The sequence below is a fragment of the Peromyscus maniculatus genome, chromosome 6 (genome assembly GCF_049852395.1).
Source record: "Peromyscus maniculatus bairdii isolate BWxNUB_F1_BW_parent chromosome 6, HU_Pman_BW_mat_3.1, whole genome shotgun sequence".
Taxonomy (NCBI): Eukaryota; Metazoa; Chordata; class Mammalia; order Rodentia; family Cricetidae; genus Peromyscus; species Peromyscus maniculatus.
The window spans coordinates 91847865-91854894 of record NC_134857.1 but is presented as its reverse complement, the minus strand read 5'-3'; the positions used below and the strand labels follow the sequence as shown (position 1 = coordinate 91854894).

General features: G+C 34.0%; 1 non-coding gene across 1 annotated transcript; it reads right to left on the bottom strand.

Annotated features, from left to right (window-relative positions):
* Positions 1 to 1831: 1831 nt before the first annotated feature.
* Trnae-cuc (transfer RNA glutamic acid (anticodon CUC)) lies at positions 1832 to 1904 on the bottom strand. The gene has a single exon. It is a non-coding gene; the product is annotated as a tRNA-Glu (tRNA).
* Between the last annotated feature and the right edge of the window lie 5126 nt (positions 1905 to 7030).

Sequence of the window (7030 nt, the reverse complement as noted above, 5' to 3'; positions counted from 1 at the left end):
TTAAACACATGAGGAAGGAGAGAATTGGATGGCTAATGTCAAGAACTGTATTGATGAAGAAAGTTCTAAGTATTCTATTAAAACAGGTAAAGAGGAGAAAGAATGCACATGAGTCGGCAATACTGGATATTAAAAAATTATTTTGCAGGTAGGAGTAACTGAATTCAGACACCTGTGAGGTAACCATTGACAGAAATATTTTTCTCTTTTTAAACAGAAGCATCAAAATGGACAGGCACTGCTGTTCTGCTTGCTTCCTGGCCATCTCAGTAAGTTGGTTGGTTAATGATTTCACTTACACTTCTTAATTCTCTTTTCCATTTTTTGTTGAAGCTCATAGTAAGTCCATCATTAGAAAATTTCAAATTGATCATTTCAGTTCAATAGGTTAATAGAAAATGCTTCCTTATATTATACTGAAGATATGCATGTGCTAATTCTTATAAAATATACCCTCCCTTCCTCTGTGTTGGTGTCTCAATACTATAGTATATTAATAAGGTGAAGAGGTATTAAATTCTGGCTAAATTTTAAAGTCATGTTAATTATCTGCCTATAATTTCTGTTTCTGCACAAATTACTGCATAAGTTTTATAAACTTGCTTTTGCCAAAAATATAAAGTTTATAACTTTAGATATAATGTATGTAATTATTTTTGTCTTCAGCACACGTTTATTCATTTACATGTAGTCTTAACCCTTAAAAACCTTAAGAAATCCTTAAAGGAGAAGTAATTTATCTTTACTATGAGTGAGTAGTTATACCCTCAGTATCTACTACTAGCCAGCTTGTAGGAAATAGGGGAATAAGTTACTTTTTAATGTTTGAAATTTATTTATTTATGTTGGTTTGCATGTGCCTGTATAAATGTCCATGTACCATATGTGTGCAGGAATCCACAGGGATGAGAAGAGGGCCCCTTAAGCTAGAGTTACAGATGGTTGTAAGTTACCAAGTGGGTGCTGGAAACTGAACCAAAGTCTTTTGAAACATCAATAAGTTCTGTTAACTGCTAAGCCATATCTTCAGCCCATTAAAATTCATATTTTAATTGGTCTCTTAAACTCTGATAATATTTTCATTATGTATCTCCATTTTTATAAGACTATAATAAGTAAATTCATTTGCAGACTCATATTTAAGCTGACCACTGTCTGCCTTGTTGATGAAACAAAAGCAGGACCTATGCTCAGAAACATTTTATTAGTATAAATGCCCATTTTCTGGATGAAGACTGAAGAAAATGTGCAAGTATATAAGAAAGTATGGATGAAAGAGCCATAAAGGGAACATTTCACTGGGAAGATTTGTTCACCTTTATGGCAATATGCTTTTCTTACTAAGAATTCATAAAATAGCTAACAGCAATATAATATATGTAGAAAATGTTCACCTAAGAATAACTGACATCACATTATTAAAAGAATAACTGACCTCATTATTTGAACTGAAATTATTTCTCCTTCATTCTTCCAAAATAACCTAAAACACAAAAAAACAGAAACTTTTTGTAGTGGGTAGCCATTCCAGCTTTGATCTGGAAGTTCCAACGCCCATTGAGACTTCGGCAACTGTCACACCTACAAGGCGGGGCGGGGGGGGCGGGGGAGGCGCCTGGAGACCCAAGATCTGGATGGGCGAGCGCTTTCTCTGTTGTGGGACCCTGAATGGTGGAGGTGGACCAAGCAGAGCTCCAGAGAATACCACTGGATTGCACTACACCTTCCCCAGACCCTGCGACCTACCTATCCCTTAATTTGTAAGTTACACCATTAAATGAATCTCCTTTTAACTACATGGAGTGGCCTTAATAATTTCACCAATATCTGGCGCCCAACATGGGGCACGAACCCAGGACCCTGAGATTGAGAGTCTCTTGCTCTACCGACTGAGCTAGCTGGGCTAAGCTAGGGAACTGAGACTGGACTAGCTGTTCCCTTTTTTGGGAATGAAACTGTGCAGGTGTTCCCTGGTTATATGGAACTTTGCAGGCGGGTTTAGGTACCCACCAGTTGGGGAGGATCCAAGGGTAGGAGCCACCCAGGCCTTTGGAATTTGCCCCATGTGAGCACCAGATATTGGTTAAATTATTAAGGCCACTCCACGTAGTTAAAAGGAGATTTATTTAATGGCATAACTTACAAATTAAGGGTTAGGTAGGTCACAGGGTCTGGGGAAGGTGTAGCGCAGTCCAGTGGTGTTCTCTGGAGCTCTGCTCAATACACCTCCACCGTTCAGGGTCCCACAACAGAGAGAGCGCTCGCCCATCCAGATCTTGGGTCTCCAGGTGCCCCCCCCCCCGCCCCGCCTTGTAGGCATGACAGTTGCCGAAGTCTCAATGGGCGTTGGAACTTCCAGGTTAAAGCTAGAATGACTACCCACTACAACTTTTGACATTCATTAACCAACACAATCTTTGAATGGCATTGACTCCTATCCTTTACTCTCAGAAACACTCATCCATTTGTGAAGGTCTAGTGTATAATATGTGTTTTTGGGAATTTGCTTATTTCATAACAACCACATTGTTTTAAATGTGAGAATTTAAGTATAGGCTAGCATTTTTAACAACAAATGGCAGGAAAGTTATAATGTTTAAAATATTATTTTAAAATATTTTAGTTAATAGAGTAAAGACATTACTATATAGTTAATAGAGTAAAGACATTATGTATATATATATATATATATATATATATATATATATATATATATATATATATATATGTATATGCAGGTTTATATTAAGAATCAAACACACATCCCGAAGGAAAATATTATTATATAAAATAATGTTTTTGAGGATATTTTTATCACTCATTTGACTATTAGAACAGTATAATTCGTTCTATAAAACTGAAATAATACAGCCCTGTGTCTATAAATGTGTTCATATATATACACATATACACATACACATATGCATATACACATATATAAACATTTATATTTTTGAAAACAGTTATAATTTGTCTTTTATCTTTTATATATGACCAAAAAATATGTTTCTGTGTATATTTTTTTTCTGCTGGCTATAACTGTCAGATTGAACTCTAAATGAACAGATTTTTTTAAAAATATTTGCATTTCTTTTAGTTCTATGCATTCTTAAATAATAAATTGATTATCTCCTTCTTAGAATAAACTTCATAAATAAATTTCTCTTCGAGAAATGCAGTTGCATGTTAATTGATGCCTGCCAAATCTCTCAAAGTTTTCAAGCCTGGTTGGAATCTTTGACTTCTACTTTTTCCAAATTCTCTATTTAATTCCATCCCTATCAACGTTTTTATATTTTTACTGTTATTCAAACAGACACTTTGAAGAATTTTCTGATGGCTCTGTATTTGTGACTTTGCATCTAATCCCCATGCCAAACCTAGAAACTGCATCAACATTTCTTTACTGTGTTTCCAGTCACCACATTCAACAGCCTCATTGTTTCTTCTACTGTAATCTCTCAACTCTATAAAGGGGAAACTTTGGGCCTTTTTCAACCAAACCATGTTTTGGAAAGTCTTGCTTGTAATCTCATTAGTGAACTTTAGGTTTTGATTTTTAATCTTTCAAATTAATTTGTTTTGTTCTTTTCCTCTCTTTATTTTTATTTATAAGATATTTTTTCACACTACTATTCCATGTAAGTTTTATCTACTAGAAAAATAGTTTTTTTTTCTCCTAGAAACTACCTTCGTCTCAAATGATCTTTTTGTTTTGCTCATTGTTTAGTCAAATGTAAGGAACATACAGAAGGGATGGTAAATCACTTGTGCTCGTTGGCATAGCAGCTTACTTACATGTGGATAATCTACTGGCATGAAGAAACCAAACACCCTGGCTACAGTGCAGTTATCAATTTGAATCAGTCCTTAATTTAGCTATTGTTGGAAGCACCTTTTCTCTAATATCTAACACTGAATAACAGAGAAGTAGAGGAAGAACAAAATTCTTATGTGAAAAAAAAAAACAGTAGTGATAGTATGGCCCATTGGTACAAACTTCATGTTTCCTAAGCCCATTTATTTTAGCATTGAAGGACATAGCAGCTCACCCTTCTGTTTGGTTCAGTAACTACAATACATTTCAGATAATACCAAGTCTGAAGGATGCCAGGTCCCATCTGTGGGTACCTCAATTTTTGTGAATGTATCTATTTCTAGGTAACAGCATTCCCTGAGATAGGTTCAGTGGCTGCATGTTCACTGCCCTCCCTTGTAAAATAAGTTTCCCTGTTGAAGTAAAATTTATTCACCATTTAATGCCCCTATATATGTCATAATGTATAGTTCTAGGGTTGTAATGTGCTCCTTAAGGTGAATGCCACCCTCTGAAAAAGGTGAAATTGCGTCTGCATGGATTAATGATTCTAGGGCAGGAAGGAGGGGTTCCTATGAAAAGAATGGAGCCTATTGCAGGTTGTCTCCACAGAGGAGGTGGATGCTAACAATGTGACCATTAGTAGTAGCAGGCTAGGTGAGAGGTTTCTGCTTTTGAAACATGGAATATTTAAATTTATCCATTTCAAATTATATCTTGCAATATTTTCCCTTATTTCTGTTGTTCCTATCAAAATTGTGTAAGTAGCTTCTCTCTAAGGAAGAAGTTTAGCATATTAAAAATGACAACCCCCCCCCCCCAAATGCTTCCTAGAAGAGTGAAATAATATGTTTTCTTAAAACAGAGCTGGCAAAGAAATTGGGATATCAATACATTCTATTTACTGGCCTTCCTTCCAAATTGCCATGATTTTAATTGGTTGAATAATTCAAGTCAATAAAACAAGTGAAGCAATAAGGATTATTTCTTATTTAGAACCCACAGTGTATTTTCAGGAAAATATAAAGTGTGGAGCTACAGTAGTTGCTCAGTGGTTAAATGTGTTTCTTGCTGTCACAGGCAAAAGAGATTCTGTTCCCAGCATCACGTCAGGCAATTCACAAGAGCCTGTGACTCCATTTACAGAAGATGAAGTCCTCAAGTTTTCAGGGACTCCACGTGTGTATGGTGCACGTAAACCAATGCAAATACTCAAATGTACATATAAGCAAATAATAGTAAAGAAATAAATGTAATATAAAAATAAATCAAATTGTTAAAAATAATATACATAAGTGGCTTAACTTATATTCAGCAAACAAGGGTATTAAAATTTTGCCATACCCACATTAAGTAGCATATTTTTTACATTATCTTAGATAATATTTAAATCACCTTTTAAGATTAGTGTTAACTTTTCCATTTACTTGTAAAGAAACTCAGGCTCATAAAAATTTACTAATAAACCTGGAGTTATACAGTAATGAGAAGTCTCTGCAGAGAAGAAATTTTAATCTTTTCCTCATATATTGTGAAGTTCATGGGTAATGACTCTACAGCAGACAGATTAATAACAGAAAAACACCACATTTATTTAATAGTAATTCTGTTTTTCATGGTAGCTTTCAGACACAAAGACACAAATACCCATGGAAAACTGCATTTTTATCAAAAATCGGTCACAGGAAAAGTGGAGTCACAGTATCCTCTAAAGATAACCTGGCTACTTTTGTAAAGCCAGAGGTTCAGATTCCCTCATATTTGGGTATAGATCTTCCCAGAAAAAAAAAGGGGAGTCTTAAGATCTCTTTCGGGGAGTTTATAAGTGAAAACATTATATTGTAATCCTCTTGAGTCTATGATTTTTCTCACACTTATTTTCTAAAACAACCTGCCTACAGGAACAACAGATTGAGTTTCATTGTGGTTCACAGTTAGGACAATTTTAACCCAATGTTCATATTCTGGTTGAAGGAAAAAATTCCAGAAGGAAATTCAAACTGTTTGATTAATTTTAAAATAATAATATAATCAAAGACAAAGCTCTTATGTCAGAGATAGAAGGAAGGACTACCTACAAGGGGCTAAGAAATCTGAAATAAATTGATCTTAATTGTGAGATGATTTCATCTACACACATATACACACTTCCGCATGTGTATGTACATGTATATAGATACATACATCAGTCAAAATGCAAGCAAAACTATTATTTTACACAATTATTTGGGTGCTTTTACATAAATTATACTCCATTAAAGATGACTCTAATAATAAATGAGTCCAGAATTATATACACCAAAAGCCCCAAAGAGCATAAAGACAATAAAAAATATTACCAATATATTATTTATGTAATGTTAATTTTATAAATTTTGGCAGCACATGAATATTCAGATTATTTGCACAGATTGTAAGTCTCTTAAATACAAAGTAAATGTAATAACAATTTTACATTCCATTTAATTTTGCTTATGTGCACAAATTTATCAGAAAAGCTGTTAGCACTGTGTAACCCTCTTAGAAACAGAAATATTTAAAGGAAATGAATGTAGACAGAAGCACAAAATACTCTCTTGCTAAATTAATTTAAGCAATAAAATACTTTCCTGTCAAATTTTGAAATGGTCTTCTTAATGAAATATACTGCAAATGTTCAAGATAAATATTTTAAAAAATTCAAAGATATAGATAGTAATTTTTAATGATAATTTTTCTATAACTATCAAAATGTATTCTTTCCATTGAGTTATTTTAATGGATAACTTATGAGAAAAATGAGGAGTAATTCTGCAAAAATATTTGCCAAAGCTATTGATGTGCTAATTTTTAAAGTAGCAAATTAAGTTGTATAACTCAATTATTCAATACTAAAAATAAAAATAGGCTGGTGACATGGTGTGGGGCATATGTAGGCTACAAAGAGGGTGCTGAGAGAAATTCAGAAAAATAGAACTTAAGCTTTCAGGTGTTTAAGCAGAGAGTGGATACAAATGGTACCAGAGGAAGTTAGTTTAAGCTGTTTGTGCAGAGAATAGAAACAAAAGATGGCTAAGAGGAAGTTAGCTTGGGTTGTTTGTATGGAGATTAGAGACAATGGTGAGGAAGGAAGTTAGCTCAAGTTATTCATGCTAAGATAAGATACTAAAAAACAAGAGATGATGTCAGGGCATAAACAACTTGTAAATAGGGTGACCTTTAAAATGATTGGTT